This window comes from Bombina bombina, chromosome 3 (assembly GCF_027579735.1).
Source record: "Bombina bombina isolate aBomBom1 chromosome 3, aBomBom1.pri, whole genome shotgun sequence".
Lineage (NCBI taxonomy): Eukaryota > Metazoa > Chordata > Amphibia > Anura > Bombinatoridae > Bombina > Bombina bombina.
In genome coordinates this window covers 362,543,097-362,560,508 of record NC_069501.1, presented here as the reverse complement: position 1 = coordinate 362,560,508, position 17,412 = coordinate 362,543,097, and the positions used below count along the sequence as shown (strand labels likewise).

The window sequence follows — 17,412 nt, the reverse complement described above, 5'->3', positions numbered from 1 at the left end:
AATCCAATATAAAAGGAACATTAAAGTCAACATTAAACTTTTTCATGATTCAGAAACTGCATGCCATTTTATGAGACTTTCCAATTTACTTCCATTATCAAATTTTACACACTTTTTTTAATAGATACTTTCTGAGGCACCAGATCCTACTAAGCATGTGTACAAGTTCACACTAGTGTGTGTGTGTGTGTGTGTATATGTGTATATATATATATATATATATATATCAGCAATTTAACACTGAGTTGCATACAGTATGCAAATGAAGTGCACCAGTGTCGCATTTTTAATTTTATTGTATAATAAAGTCGGCTACATACCAACACAATGTTGCATTTGTTTGCTTAGCATAATTATATGTGCTGTACTCAGACAAAATGGAGAGGACCCATTCTAGTAGACAAGGGGTTAAGAAGAGTCACAGGGGCACCGTTTTATTTCTGGTTTGGCTACTTAAATTTTTCTAGCCTGTTTGTTTTATTGGTACCCTTTCACAGATTCAGCAGGGTTTTCACTGTGGTTTCAATTTTGAAAAAAAAGTGTGGAGTGAAAGAGGAGTTGAAATGTAAGCTAAGTTTGGGGGATTAAATATTTAATATGCATTATTTTTTTTACATGTACTGCTTGGTTAATGTTACATAATTCTGCACATGGTGTAGAATTATGTAACATTTATAAGAACGTTGAAATTTTAGTTAGGTGGTCATTAAATTCATGAAGGTGGTGTGCCGACTAAGTCCTGGGGAGAACAGTCTTTGTGATTAGGACACTAATGCAGTATAAAGGTCTATTACAGTTAGAATTTATTTAATGCAATTTAAAGGTAATTGTGCACCCTTAAAATATTTTTTAGCTACTTGTATAATAGTTTACATCACATTTAGATGAATCAATCTACTTTTCTCTTGTTAAGTGTATCCAGTCCACGGATCATCCATTACTTGTGGGATATTCTCCTTCCCAACAGGAAGTTGCAAGAGGATCACCCACAGCAGAGCTGCTATATAGCTCCTCCCCTCACTGCCATATCCAGTCATTCTCTTGCAACTCTCAACAAAGATGGAGGTCGTAAGAGGACTGTGGTGTTTTATACTAAATCTGGATCAAGAGACCAGAGATTCTCTTCTCTGGTGGCTATCTCGGGTCCATCTGTCCAAGGGTATGACCTTTCGCAGGCCAGATTGGACGATTGTAACAACAGATGCCAGCCTTCTAGGTTGGGGCGCAGTCTGGAACTCCCTGAAGGCTCAGGGATCGTGGACTCAGGAGGAGAAACTCCTCCCAATAAATATTCTGGAGTTAAGAGCAATATTCAATGCTCTTCTGGCTTGGCCTCAGTTAGCAACCCTGAGGTTCATCAGATTTCAGTCGGACAACATCATGACTGGCTTACATCAACCATCAAGGGGGAACCAGGAGTTCCCTAGCGATGTTAGAAGTCTCAAAGATAATTCGCTGGGCAGAGTCTCACTCTTGCCACCTGTCAGCGATCCACATCCCAGGCGTAGAGAACTGGGAGGCGGATTTTCTAAGTCGCCAGACTTTTCATCCGGGGGAGTGGGAACTCCATCCGGAGGTGTTTGCTCAACTGATCCATCGTTGGGGCAAACCAGAACTGGATCTCATGGCATCTCGCCAGAACGCCAAGCTTCCTTGTTACGGATCCAGGTCCAGGGACCCGGGAGTGACGCTGATAGATGCTCTAGCAGCTCCTTGGTTTTTCAACCTGGCTTATGTGTTTCCACCGTTTCCTCTGCTCCCTCGACTGATTGCCAAAATCAAGCAGGAGAGAGCATCAGTGATTCTGATACCACCTGCGTGGCCACGCAGGACCTGGTATGCAGACCTAGTGGATATGTCATCTCTTCCACCATGGACTCTGCCTCTGAGGCAGGACCTTCTAATACAAGGTCCTTTCAATCATCCAAATCTAATTTCTCTGAGACTGACTGCATGGAGATTGAACGCTTGATTCTATCAAGGCGTGGCTTCTCCGAGTCAGTCATTGATACCTTAATACAGGCACGAAAGCCTGTCACCAGGAAAATCTACCATAAGATATGGCGTAAATATCTTTATTGGTGTGAATCCAAGAATTACTCATGGAGTAAGGTTAGGATTCCTAGGATATTGTCCTTTCTCCAAGAGGGTTTGGACAAAGGATTATCAGCTAGTTCTTTAAAAGGACAGATTTCTGCTCTGTCTATTCTTTTGCACAAACGTTTAGCAGAAGTTCCAGACGTCCAGGCATTTTGTCAGGCTTTGGTTAGAATTAAGCCTGTGTTTAAAACTGTTGCTCCCCCGTGGAGCTTAAACTTGGTTCTTAAAGTTCTTCAGGGAGTTCCGTTTGAACCCCTCCATTCCATTGATATTAAACTTTTATCTTGGAAAGTTCTGTTTTTGATGGCTATTTCCTCGGCTCGAAGAGTCTCTGAGCTATCTGCCTTACAATGTGATTCTCCTTATCTGATTTTTCATGCAGATAAGGTAGTTCTGCGTACCAAACCTGGGTTTTTACCTAAGGTGGTTTCTAATAAGAATATCAATCAAGAGATTGTTGTTCCATCATTGTGTCCTAATCCTTCTTCAAAGAAGGAACGTCTTTTACATAATCTGGACGTAGTCCGTGCCTTGAAGTTTTACTTACAAGCTACTAAAGATTTTCGTCAAACATCTTCCCTGTTTGTCGTTTACTCTGGACAGAGGAGAGGTCAAAAAGCTTCGGCAACCTCTCTTTCCTTTTGGCTTCGGAGCATAATTCGGCTAGCCTATGAGACTGCTGGACAGCAGCCCCCTGAAAGGATTACAGCTCATTCTACTAGAGCTGTGGCTTCCACCTGGGCCTTTAAAAATGAGGCCTCTGTTGAACAGATTTGCAAGGCTGAGACTTGGTCTTCGCTTCACACCTTTTCAAAATTTTACAAATTTGATACTTTTGCTTCTTCGGAGGCTGTTTTTGGGAGAAAGGTTCTTCAGGCAGTGGTTCCTTCCGTTTAATCCTGCCTTGTCCCTCCCATCATCCGTGTACTTTAGCTTTGGTATTGGTATCCCACAAGTAATGGATGATCCGTGGACTGGATACATTTATTTCTCTTGTAGTGTATCCAGTCCACGGCCCGCCCTGTCCTTTTAAGGCAGGTCTAAATTTTAATTAAACTACAGTCACCACTGCACCCTATGGTTTCTCCTTTCTCGTCTTGTTTCGGTCGAATGACTGGATATGGCAGTGAGGGGAGGAGCTATATAGCAGCTCTGCTGTGGGTGATCCTCTTGCAACTTCCTGTTGGGAAGGAGAATATCCCACAAGTAATGGGTTATCCGTTGACTGGATACACTACAAGAGAAATAAATTTATCAGGTAAGCATAAATTATGTTTTTGTGCATGTATATGCTATATTTTTAAGAGACACTGAACCTAAAAACATTTTGTGCTTCAGACAGAGCATGCAATTTTAAGCAACTTACTAATTTACTCCCATTATCAATTTTTCTTCGTTCTCTTGCTATCTTTATTTGAAAAAGGCATCTAAGCTAAGAAGCCAGCCAATTTTTGTTTTAGAACCCTGGGCTGCACTTGTTTATTGGTGGGTGAATTTATCCACCAATCAGCAGGAACAACCCAGGTTGTTCACCAAAAATGGGCCGGCATCTAAACTTACATTCTTGCTTTTCAAATAAAGATACCAAGATAATGGAGAAAATGTGATAAAAGGAGTAAATTAGAAAGTTGCTTAAAATTGCATGCTCTGTCTGAATCACAAAAGAAAATGTTTGGGTTCAGTGTCCCTTTAAATGACCATTAAAGTCAAAATTATACTTTCATGATTCAGGGCACACTATTTTAAACAAATTTTCAATTCACATCTATTATCTAAATGTGCACAATCTTTCTCTTGTAAGGTGTATCCAGTCCACGGATCATCCATTACTTGAGGGATATTTTCCTTCCCAACAGGAAGCTGCAAGAGGATCACCCACAGCAGAGCTGTCTATATAGCTCCTCCTCTAACTGCCACTCCCAGTCATTCTCTTGCAGCTCTCGACAAGAAAGGAAGTAGCTAGAGAGATGTGGTGTTTTTTATTTAGTTTATCTTCAATCAAAAGTTTGTTTAAAATGGTACCGGAGTTGTACTATTTTAGCCTCAGGCAGAAAGTAGAAGAAGAGTCTGCCTGTAGTCTTTGATGAACTTAGCAGGTTGTAACTAAGATCTATTGCTGTTCTCACACATAACTGTAGAGAGAGCTAACTTCAGCTGGGGGAATGGCGTGCAGGGTCTCCTGCTATGAGGTATGTGCAGTTTAAATTTTTCTAGAGAAAGGAATATGCTAGAAAATGCTGTTAATACCGGATTTATTTAAGGTAAGCCTGATTAGTGATTTAATAACGACTAGTATCATGCTTGCTGTAAAAGGTAATATTCTTATTACTTTCTCACATTACTGAAAAATAAAACGTTTGCTGGAAGTGTTTAAACGTTGTTTTATACATATTGGTGATAAAACTTTATTGGGGCCCAGTTTTTTCCACATGGCTGGCTAGATTTTGCCTAGGGATAGTTTTGTTAGGCCCTCTCACTGTGAATACAGGTTGGGAGGGGCCTATTTTCGCACCTAAATGCGAATTAGATTTTGCAGCTTGAGACATCCAGTTTCCCTGAAGGAGTCCCCTAAACACTTAGGACCTCTCTAAAGGGTTTTTGTGCCTTTCAAAGTCTTTATATGGGCAGGTAGGGCCACAGCAGAGCTGTGGCAGTTTGTTGTGACTGCTGAAAAACGTTTATATCGTTTTTTTGATCCGGTTTTGAAACTAAGGGGTTAATCATCCATTTGCAAGTGGGTGCAATGCTCTGTTAGTCTATTATACACACTGTAAAAATTTCGTAAGATTTACTGCTTTTTATCACTGTTTTTCAATTTCTGACAAAATTTGTTTCTCTTAAAGGCACAGTACCGTTTTTATTTTTTGCTTGTTTACATTTATCAAAGTGTTTTCCACGCTTGCTGGTCTCATTGCTAGTCTGTTTAAACATGTCTGACATAGAGGAAACTCCTTGTTCATTATGTTTAGAAGCCATTGTGGAACCCCCTCTTAGAATGTGTACCAAATGTACTGATTTTACTTTAAGTTATAAAGATCATATTCTGTCTTTAAAAAATTTATCACCAGAGGAAACTGACAAGGGGGAAGTTATGCCGACTAACTCGCCCCACGTGTCAGAACCTTTGACTCCCGCTCAAGAGGCGCCAAGTACATCTAGCGCGCCCATGGCGTTTACATTACAAGACATGGCGGCAGTTATGGATCATACCCTTACAGCGGTATTGTCCAAACTACCAGGGTTACAAGGAAAGCGAGACAGCTCTGGGGCTAGAAAAAATACAGAGCACTCTGACGCTTTAGTAGCGATGTCTGATATCCCCTCACAATATGCAGAAGCTGAGGCAGGAGAGCTTCTTTCTGTGGGTGATTTTTCTGACTCAGGGAAGATGCTTCAACCTGATTCTGATATGTCAACATTTAAATTTAAGCTTGAACACCTCCGCGTGTTGCTCAGGGAGGTTTTAGCTACTCTGGATGACTTTGACACCATTATAGTGCCAGAGAAAGTGTGTAGATTGGATAAATACTATGCAGTGCCTGTTTACACTGATGTTTTTCCAATACCTAAAAGGTTTTCAGAAATTATTACTAAGGAATGGGATAGACCAGGTGTACCGTTCTCTCCCTCTCCTATTTTTAAGAAAATGTTTCCAATAGACATGGGATATATGGCAAACGGTCCCTAAGGTGGAGGGAGCAGTTTCTACCCTAGCTAAGCGTACAACTATCCCCGTCGAGGACAGTTGTGCTTTCCTAGATCCAATGGATAAAAAGTTAGAGGGTTACCTTAAGAAAATGTTTATTCAACAAGGTTTTATTCTCCAGCCTCTTGCATACATTGCCCCGGTCACTGCTGCTGCGGCCTTCTGGTTTGAGTCTCTGGAAGAGGCCTTACAGGTAGAAACTCCATTGGATGATATACTTGACAAGCTTAAATCGCTTAAGCTAGCCAATTCATTTGTTTCTGACGCCGTTGTTTATTTAACTAAACTAACGGACTAAAGAACTCAGGTTTTGCTATTCAGGCGCGTAGGGCGCTATGGCTTAAATCCTGGTCAGCTGACATTACTTCAAAGTCTAAGCTTCTCAATATTCCCTTCAAGGGGCAGACCCTATTCGGGCCTGGACTGAAGGAGATCATTTCTGATATTACTGGAGGAAAAGGTCATGCCCTTCCTCAGGATAGGTCTAACAAATTAAGGACCAAACAAACTAATTTTCATGCCTTTTGAAATTTTAAGACGAGCGCGGCATCATCTTCCTCTAATACAAAACAAGAGGGAAATTTTGCCCAGTCCAAGCTGGTCTGGAGAACTAACCAGGCTTGGAACAAAGGCAAACAGGCCAAGAAGCCTGCTGCTGCCTCTAAGACAGCATGAAAGATTGGCCCCCGATCCGTTAACGGATCTAGTAGGGGGCAGACTTTCTCTCTTCGCCCAGGCTTGGGCAAGATACATCCAGGATCCCTGGGCGTTGGAAATTGTGTCCCAGGGATATCTTCTGGACTTCAAAGCTTCTTCCCCAAAAGGAAGATTTCACCATTCACAATTATCTGCAGACCAGATAAAGAGAGAGGCATTCTTACATTGTCTTCAAGACCTCCTAGTTATGGGAGTGATCCACCCAGTTCCAAAGGAGGAACAGGGGCAAAGATTCTATTCAAATCTATTTGTGGTTCCCAAGAAAGAGGGAACCTTCAGACCAATCTTAGATCTCAAGATCCTAAGCAAATTTCTCAGGGTCCCATCTTTCAAGATGGAGACTATTCGAACCATCCTACCTATGATACAGGAGGGTCAATACATGACTACCGTGGACTTAAAGGATGCTTATCTTCACATTCCGATACACAAAGATCATCATCGGTTTCTCAGGTTCGCCTTCCTAGACAGGCATTACCAGTTTGTGGCTCTTCCCTTTGGGTTAGCTACGGCACCAAGAATCTTTACAAAGGTTCTGGGGTCACTTCTGGCGGTCCTAAGGCCGCAGGGCATAGCAGTAGCCCCTTACTTAGACGACATTCTGATTCAGGCGTCGAATTTCCGAATTGCCAAGTCCCATACGGACATTGTTCTGGCATTCCTGAGGTCTCATGGGTGGAAAGTGAATGAAAAGAAGAGTTCTCTATCCCCTCTCACAAGAATTTCCTTCCTGGGAACTCTGATAGATTCTGTAGAAATGAGGATTTACCTGACAGAGGCCAGGTTGTCAAAACTTCTAAATTCCTGCCGTGTTCTTTATTCTACTTCTCGCCCTTCCGTGGCTCAGTGTATGGAAGTAATCGGCTTAATGGTAGCGGCAATGGACATAGTGCCGTTTGCCCGCCTACATCTCAGAACGCTGCAACTCTGCATGCTCAGTCAGTGGAATGGGGATTACACAGATTTGTCCCCTCTACTAAATCTGGATCAAGAGACCAGGGATTCTCTTCTCTGGTGCCTATCTCAAGTCCATCTGTCCAAAGGTATGACCTTCCGCAGGCCAGATTGGACAATAGTAACAACAGATGCCAGCCTTCTGGGCTGGGGGGCAGTCTGGAACTCTCTGAAGGCTCAGGGGTCATGGACTCAGGAGGAGGCTCTCCTTCCGATAAACATTCTGGAACTAAGAGCGATATTCAATGCTCTTCAGGCTTGGCCTCAGCTAGCGGCAGTGAGGTTCATCAGATTTCAGTCAGACAACATCACGACTGTAGCTTACATCAACCATCAAGGAGGAACAAGGAGTTCCCTAGCGATGTTGGAGGTTTCAAAGATAATTCGTTGGGCAGAGATTCACTCTTGCCACCTATCAGCTATCCATATCCCAGGAGTAGAGAACTGGGAGGCGGATTTTCTAAGTCGACAGACTTTTCATCCGGGGGAGTGGCAGCTCCATCCGGAGGTGTTTGCACAGTTGATTCAACGTTGGGGCAAACCAGAACTGGATCTCATGGCGTCTCGCCAGAACGCCAAGCTTCCTTGTTACGGATCCAGGTCTAGGGATCCCAAGGCAGCGCTGATAGATGCTCTAGCAGCGCCTTGGTCCTTCAACCTGGCTTATGTGTTTCCACTGTTTCCTCTGCTCCCTCGTCTGATTGCCAAGGTCAAGCAGGAGAGAGCATCTGTGATTTTGATAGCACCTGTGTGGCCACGCAGGACTTGGTATGCAGATCTGGTGGACATGTCATCCTTTCCACCATGGACTCTGCCTCTGAGGCAGGACCTTCTACTTCAGGGTCCTTTCAACCATCCAAATCTAATTTCTCTGCGGCTGACTGCTTGGAGATTGAACGCTTGATTTTATCAAAGCGTGGTTTATCCGAGTCGGTCATTGATACCTTAATACAGGCGCGACTGTAGCCTGTCACCAGGAAAATCTATCATAAGATATGGTGTAAATATCTTCATTGGTGTGAATCCAAGGGTTACTCATGGAGTAAGGTCAGGATTCCTAGGATATTATCTTTTCTCCAAGATGGATTGGAGAAGGGTTTGTCAGCAAGTTCCTTAAAGGGACAGATTTCTGCTCTGTCTATTCTTTTGCACAAACGTCTGGCTGAGGTTCCAGACGTGCAGGCGTTTTTTCAGGCTTTTGTCAGAATTAAGCCTGTGTTTAAACCTGTTGCTCCGCCTTGGAGTTTAAATTTAGTTCTTAAGGTTCTTCAAGGGGTTCCGTTTGAACCTTTGCATTCCATAGATATTAAGCTCTTATCTTGGAAAGTTTTGTTTTTAGTAGCTCCTCGGCTCGAAGAGTTTCGGAGTTATCTGCTTTACAATGTGATTCTCCTTATCTCATTTTTCATTCCGATAAGGTAGTGTTACGTACCAAACCTGGTTTTCTACCTAAGGTGGTATCTAATAAAAATATCAATCAGGAGATTGTTGTACCGTCACTGTGTCCTAATCCTTCTTCAAAGAAGGAACGTCTTTTACACAATCTTGACGTGGTTCGTGCTTTAAAGTTTTATTTACAAGCTACTAAAGATTTTCGTCAAACATCTGCATTGTTTGTTGTCTACTCTGGACAGAGGAGAGGCCAAAAGGCTTCGGCAACTTCTCTTTCTTTTTGGCTATGGAGTATAATACGCTTAGCTTATGAGACTGCTGGCCAGCAGCCTCCTGAAAGGATTACAGCTCATTCTACTAGAGCGGTAGCTTCCACATGGGCTTTTAAGAATGAGGCTTCTGTTGAACAGATTTGTAAGGCGGCGACTTGGTCTTCGCTTCATACTTTTTCAAAATTCTATAAATTTGATACTTTTGCTTCTTCGGAGGCTATTTTTGGGAGAGAGGTTTTGCAGGCAGTGGTGCCTTCCGTTTAAGCACCTGCCTTGTCCCTCTCTTCATCCGTGTCCTATAGCTTTGGTATTGGTATCCCACAAGTAATGGATGATCCATGGACTGGATACACCTTACAAGAGAAAACAAAATTTATGCTTACCTGATAAATTTATTTCTCTTGTGGTGTATCCATTCCACGGCCCGCCCTGTCATTTTAAGGCAGGTGTGTTTTATTTTTAAACTACAGTCACCACTGCACCCTATGGTTTCTCCTTTCTCTTGCTTGTCTTCGGTCGAATGACTGGGAGTGGCAGTTAGAGGATGAGCTATATAGACAGCTCTGCTGTGGGTGATTCTCTTGCAGCTTCCTGTTGGTAAGGAGAATATCCCACAAGTAATGGTTGATCCGTGGACTGGATACACCACAAGAGAAATAAATTTATCAGGTAAGCATAAATTTTGTTTTTTATATGCTCACTTTCTGAGGCACGAGCACCTACTGAGCATGTGATAGATTCACAGAATATACGTATATGGATTTGTGATTGGCTGATGGCTGACACTGGATGAAGTGGGAAAGAAAATAAAGCTAAGTTTGAAATTTGTCAGAAAAAATCTTCTAATGTAAATTTCAAACTAAGTCCTTTAGCATTGTCTATTGCGCATTGATTATGGTATTCTACTGTGTTTAATGTTCCTTTAAGGAAGTCTTCTAATTATTTTATGTTTTTAGTGTGCACACTTGGTTAGAAATATTAACTAACTTTAATGTGACAACCTACATATGTAATCTATTATATAAATAAAAATTTTGTCTCTATGTATTAAACAAAATGAAAGCACCCAGTCCGGCTCCAGTGTAGTAGGGTAAAAGGATACTTTATTTCAACAACCAGTAAAAAGTTACAAACAAACCACTCGCAAGTGAACTTGCCAAATAAAACACAAGAAGCTACAACTTCGGCCCTGCTTACGTCACTGACGCGTTTCAGGATAAACCCGTAATCCTAGTTGACGTTCAGGTGCCGAAGGATACATTTAAAGACAGGTTGAACAGGTGAAAAGCTCCATAATTAAACCTGATCCATTTTGATTGGACATTTCAAACTTACATGTAAAAAGTAAAAAAAATTTTGACATCGAGCTGTGTATTTAATAGTTTATACTACCTCAACTTAGACATTACATCTTAACCAGATATTTCAATTTTACTATACCTCAAAGCTTACATTGATATATTTCTTATTATATTTGTTGTCTATGTTTCATTTTTTAATTAGTTTAAATACAGCGCTATTTTGCGCAAACAGATAAAGAAAACAAGCTTTTTATTTTACTTGGATTACACCTTATAGTACTGCTAGTACCACTTTACATATACACTGTCTTAGTGTCAGTTGCTCATATTTGTGCCGATATAGATAGACAAATAGAGTAAATTTCAATGTAGATTATGAAAAATATTTAAGTAGATCATACTTCACCAAAGATTATACGAAATATATTATTATTATATATGGTAACAAGAGCAGACAATAAATTTGGATCACTAAAGATTAAGAAATGTGTTACACCCCCAAATGAATCTACAGTGTTAGCGGGGAATAGTTTAACTATAGTTTATATACCTATTTGATATTTGAGATTTCTTATTTAATAACCACGATCTTAGTATTATCCTAAGTTCCTTACTTATATACATGTTCTTGAGTTAGAGTAAAGTTGTATTTCAACTACCGGTATATTACCTTGCACTTATACAAAACCAAGGAATATATCTGGAAGTATACATATACTACACATTGTTTCTTCATATTACAATATTTAAGGTTTCTTATTTAATTACCCCGATCTAATGTTATCCTAAGTTTCTTCTTTATATAGATAATCTTAAGTTAAATTAAAGTTGTATTTCAACTATATTACCTCGCACTTATACAAAACCAAGGAACGTATCAGGGAGTATACATATATACTACACTTTCTTTCATTACATTACACCGAAAATCTAGCCCCTTAAGAGCTACCTGATACTACCCTTTTCAAGACACTAGATATAGTAAAAATAGAAATAGAATAGAAAAAAATAAAGTAAATTAAATCAGAATGTTGTACATTGGAAGGTTACATCTATTCCCAGTGATTTATCAAATCAAAGGTAGAATTGAATCTTCTAGGAATTCTGGTTTGGAGTGTAAAAATCCAATAAGCCTCTCTTTTGTATAATCATTTTACCCTATCTCCTCCTCTTTTTGGAAGAAATACTCTTTCTATACTCTTCCATCTGAAGGAGTTTACATTTCCATGATGATCTTTGATAATATGAGCCGCTAATGCTGAACACTCTCTCTCTTTCTCAATATTGTAAAGATGTTCTCTTATCCTAGACCTCACGCTTCTTGTCGTGAGGCCTACATACTGTTTTTTACGAATATTACATTCAGCTAGATAAATCACAAAATTTGTTGAACAGTTGATGCATTGTAATGTTGTATATTCTTTATTCGTAGCATATGACTCAAATCTATATGTGACATCAATATAGTCACATTCTTTGCATCTCCTTTGTCCACATCTTTAAGTTCCCTTATACCTTAGCCAAGAACTACCTTCACTAGTATTAGCTCGTGTTAACTGAGTCGAGGAAAGAATGTTTCCTAGGGTCTTTGCACGCCTGTACGAAAACCTACAACATTCTGTGATATGTGGTTTCAATTTCTGATCTGCCAAGAGAATGGGTAGATGCTTTCTTATTATTTTACAGACAGTACTATACTGGTTACTGAAATCTGTCACGAATGTTACCTTATTGTTCACTCTTGAGTTATCTTGTTTGATTTTATCTTTCAGAAGATCTTTACGATCAAGGTTATCTACCTGGAATCTCGCTCTTTTAATAATTTTATTAGAATATCCTCTTTCTCTTAACTTATCCGTTAGCAGATCACATTCTCTCTTATAATTATCAAAATTAGTACAGTTTCGTTTAATTCTTGTGAATTGTCCCTTTGTTATTGCAAAGGGAACATGGGCTGGGTGATTACTCTGAGCATGCAATAACGTATTTTTAGAGATTGGTTTTCTGTACAGTTCACTTTCAATAATCCTATCTTTTATCCCTATCAGGGAAACATCTAGATAGTTAATTCTTTCTTTGTCAAATTCCATTGTAAACTTCAAGTTTACCTGGTTGTCATTTAAATACTCAATAAAGGACATAGCATCTTCCCTGCTGCCGGTCCAGACGAACAACAGGTCGTCTATAAATCTCCGGTAGACCTTGATATAGGACCTAAATGGATTTCTACCTCCAAAGATGTGCACAGCCTCCCACCAACCTAAAAATAGGTTGGCATAAGAGGGGGCAAATTTAGCCCCCATGGCTGTGCCACATCTCTGGAGGTAGAAACGGTCCTCAAAGGAGAAAATATTGTGCTAAAGTAGAAATCTAACCACAGTCCAATAATACTCCCTTTGTCCATCACTCAGATCGGTTTCTTTTAAAAAAACTATCTAGTGCTTTTAGTCCAAGATCATGGGGTATGGTTGAATATAATGATACTACATCCACTGTGATAGTGTTAATCACTAGGGAGGTGTCTAAGGAGCCGGAACTGAGGATGGACTTAAAAAACAAATAACATACTTAAAAAATGAATGTACATTTAAAACAGTCAGATTCAACATTGATTGTTCAGAATTGATAAAGACATGCAAAATACATTAGCATTCATATCAAACATGAGAATTTAATAAAAAAAATAAAGTTAAAAATTCCTATAACTACCTAAAACCTAAAAGATTATAACATCGAATCGCACAAGATCGTAACTTAATATATAGATCGATGTATATATGTCAATACATGATATTATTCGAATAAGAATCAGACAAGTATTAAATAACCAGAAAGGTACTAATGAAAATCCAATATTAAGTGCCAGAGAGGCTATATAGTGAATGCTATTGCTTCAGGGGTGGGGGGGGAAAGAGGGGGGAAGGGGGAGTGGAAGGACGGGCGAGGGTGATCATATCTCTGGAGGTAGAAACGGTCCTCAAAGGAGAAAAAATTGTGCTCAAGTAGAAATCTAACCACAGTCAAATAATACTCCCTTTGTCCATCACTCAGATCGGTTTCTTTTAAAAAACTATCTAGTGCTTTTAGTCCAAGATCATGGGGTATGGTTGAATATAATGATACTACATCCATTGTGAGCCAGCTGTAGTTAGACTTCCATTCAATACCATCTAAAATATTAAGTAGATGTTTTGTGTCTCTTAGATAGCTTGTCAGTTGGCTCACAAGTGGCTGTATAACTGAATCTGTCCACTCTGAAAGGGGTTCCAATAAAGAGCCAATCCCTGACACTATGGGCCTTCCTTTGATATTATCCAACGTTTTGTGAATTTTAGGTAAGTGGTGGAAAAGGGGAGTTTTTGGATGGTTAACTGTTACATATTCAGCTGTTTTTGAATTTAAATATCCTTTTTCCACCCCCTCATCCACCAATGACCTAATTTGTAGTTGATAAGTCTTTGTGGGGTCACATGAAAGTATGGTATAAGTTACACCATCCTGAAGCTGATTTAAAGCTTCTTGAATATACTCATTTTTATTAAGAATAACTGTGCTCCCTCCTTTATTAAATTTCTTATAGACTAAATTAGTCTTATTTTTGAGCACTTTTGCTACTTTGTTAATGTTATTGGCCCGTCTGTTTTTCTTAGCAATTACCTCTTTATTCAAATCAGTTAATTCTCTTTCTATGGTTTTGTGAAAGAGTTCTAGAACAGTGCCTCTACTTTGAATTGGATAGAAATTCGATTTTGGCACTAGAGTTTGGCCTAATTTTGTCTCTATGTATTGTTTGTATAATCTGTCATACTTCCATATTTAGGTTCTAGCTCTAGGCAAGTGCATTAACCTTTGAATTGTATTAAAGTGACAGTTTGTACAAATGTTTCCTCCCCTTTAATGTGTTCCCAATTATCAATTTTACCTACTGGAATGTATTAAATTGTTTACAACTAGCTAATTCACCTTTATTTTCTAATTTGAATTTTGTCTATTGTTTCCCACTCATACTGAACATTTCAGAATGTATGTTCTGGTTACACAAAAAATATGTAAACAAGAAGATTTTGATAAAATAATTCTCCCAGATAGTGACTGTGACAGAGAGAGGTACTAAAATGTTAATTTCCCATTGTTTCCTCTAAGTATTGGCCTTTGAGTAAACAGTAAAAATGAAGATAAAGACTGTAAATAGACAGAAAAGATAATGATAATGAGTTCTACATTCCCTGCTAGCTCAACTCATTTCATTGGGTTGTGGTTTCAATTAGCAGTAACTGTTATTTCATATACAACATTATACTTAAAGGTGTAATTTCCCATACATTTTAAACTCTGCCGCTAGTATAATAAGTCATTGTAAACACATTAAGGAGAAACCAATTTCTTTCGTAAGATTCCATAGGTGATCATAACATGTTGGATATATTTCCCGCCACTAGGAAGAGGTAAAAAACTCTCACAAGAACTTTAATGCCTCCCCACCCCACTTAGTTTTTTCTTGGTCTCAGAGGAGAGAGGTTGAAGATGGAGATGCTGAATCTTTTTATTTTCTTTCCAATCTTATTAGGAGCTCAGACCTATGTGAGACCCTGCACCCTTAAGCCTCTTCATTCACAAAAGATTCAAGAGGACCTGTTGTCATCTTGAGTGAGACAAAGTGCATTGACTCTGTTATGTGCACAGCATAACCCTAACAGGTTTTCAGCCATAACTGCCTTCAGACGTTGTCGGGACTTGTCCCTAGCCACCCCCTGAAGGGATACAGGCATATCCGCTAAATCCTCTACTGTACCTGTACTAGCACTGGGTGGGATCTCTACTGGATCAGCAGCTGACATCTTGCTGGTAGGCTTCAGTGGAGGGGTGCTTCAGTACAGGTAAGGGACTTTTATAGCCCATATGCTATCTGAAGATACTTGGGAGAGCAAGTATAGCATACTTCCCTGCAGAAACTCTTTTTAGATGCCATTTCACTATAAAGGGCTACCAAATCATTTTGGGACACACTCTGGAGGACTCCCTCACCATCTTTACTCAGGCAGTTTGTGGTTCCACTGAGAGCATAGCAGTTAACAGTGGGACTGTCACGGGAGCTGTGAGAGAAGTTATGTTTTACCTGTGGTTTCACTTATTTTCATAACTTTTAAGATTCCTGTCACACAACTGTGGTAAGCTCCGCCCTCTCTGCTTTCTGTTCTTTCACAGTCTCCTCCAGGCTGGCTCTTGGCTCTCCTGCTGCATGGTTTTGCGTTATTCTGGGCTCTCTCTCTCTAAATTCTAAATTTCTGCTCAATTTGGTGTAAGGAGTTTTTGATTCTGTCTCCCCATTTTCATATTGTCTGAGGTGAAATTGAAGTGTGGCTAGTGGTATTTTATACAGATACCCATTTTTATTTAACTTTGGTAAACACTATTTACTTGTTATCATCTATCAGTTTTGCTATATTTTTTATGGAGCCTAACTTCTCTTCTCCCCCTTAACATGTCAGACCAATTAGAAGTAAGATACACGAATCATAACCCCCCCTTAATTTGTTTATTTTGCAAAACTGTGGGTCAAATTAACCAGGTATGTACTAATGGTGCCCCTTAACTTACACATGTTAATCAGTCAGTGGCATTGTCTGTCCTATACCTGTATATGTTACTCATATATTTTTCTCCTGAATTTAAATTTAAAGTGTAAATTTTTATGCTAAAGTGCCCGGTTTTTAAAAATTTGATTAAAAAACAGGGGCACTTTAATTCATCAAAATTTACATTTCACTCATTTTGAAGAAATACTTACCTTTTAAACTTGACAGCAGCTCCAGCTTCCTCCGGTCGTCGCAAGCCAATTCTGATGTCAGAAATGATGGATAGGTAATCTTCCAATCACGGCTAGGGTACAGAATAGGTTTCAAGGTAAGGCCTCCTGCAAGAAGATTTTTTCTTTCTCGCATTCCAATAAATCCAGTGAAGGCTCAAGCATTTCTGAAATGTGTTTCAGATCTAGAGTTGGCTGGAGTAATTGTGCCAGTTCCAGTTCTGGAACAGGGTCTGGGGTTTTACTCCAATCTATTCATTGTACCAAAGAAGGAGAATTCCTTCAGACCAGTTCTGGATTTAAAAATATTGAATCGTTATGTAAGGATACCAACATTCAAAATGGTAACTATAAGGACTATTCTGCCTTTTGTTCAGCAAGGGCATTATATGTCCACAATAGATTTACAAGATGCATTTCTGCATATTCCGATTCATCCAGATCACTATCAATTTCTGAGATTCTCTTTTCTAGACAAGCATTACCAATTTGTGGCTCTGCCGTTCGGCCTAGCATCAGCTCCAAGGATTTTTTCAAAGGTTCTCGGTGCCCTGCTATCTGTAATCAGAGAACAGGGTATTGTGGTATTTCCTTATTTGGACGATATCTTGGTACTTGCTCAGTCTTCACATTTAGCAGAATTTCATACGAATCGACTTGTGTCATTTCTTCAAGAACATGGTTGGAGGATCAATTTACCAAAGAGTTCATTGATTCCTCAGACAAGGGTAACCTTTTTAGGTTTCCAAATAGATTCAGTGTCCATGACTTTGTCTCTGACGGGCAAGAGACGTCTGAAATTGGTTTCAGCTTGTCGAAACCTTCAGTCTCAATCATTCCCTTCGGTAGCCTTATGCATGGAAATTCTAGGTCTTATGACTGCTGCATCGGACGCGATCCCCTTTGCTCGTTTTCACATGCGACCTCTTCAGCTTTGTATGCTGAACCAGTGGTGCAGGGATTATACAAAGATATCACAGTTAATATCTTTAAATCCGATTGTACGACACTCTCTGACGTGGTAGACAGATCACCATCGTTTAGTTCAAGGGGCTTCTTTTGTTCTTCCAACCTGGACTGTGATCTCAACAGATGCGAGTCTGACAGGTTGGGGAGCTGTATGGGGGTCTCTGACAGCGCATGGGGTTTGGGAATCTCAGGAGG

General features: G+C 39.8%; 1 protein-coding gene across 1 annotated transcript in view; it reads left to right on the top strand.

Moving 5' to 3' along the window:
- CASK (calcium/calmodulin dependent serine protein kinase) overlaps positions 1–17,412 on the top strand; it is a gene marked incomplete in the record, with an annotated part of 883,427 nt that overhangs the window by 511,300 nt on the left and 354,715 nt on the right.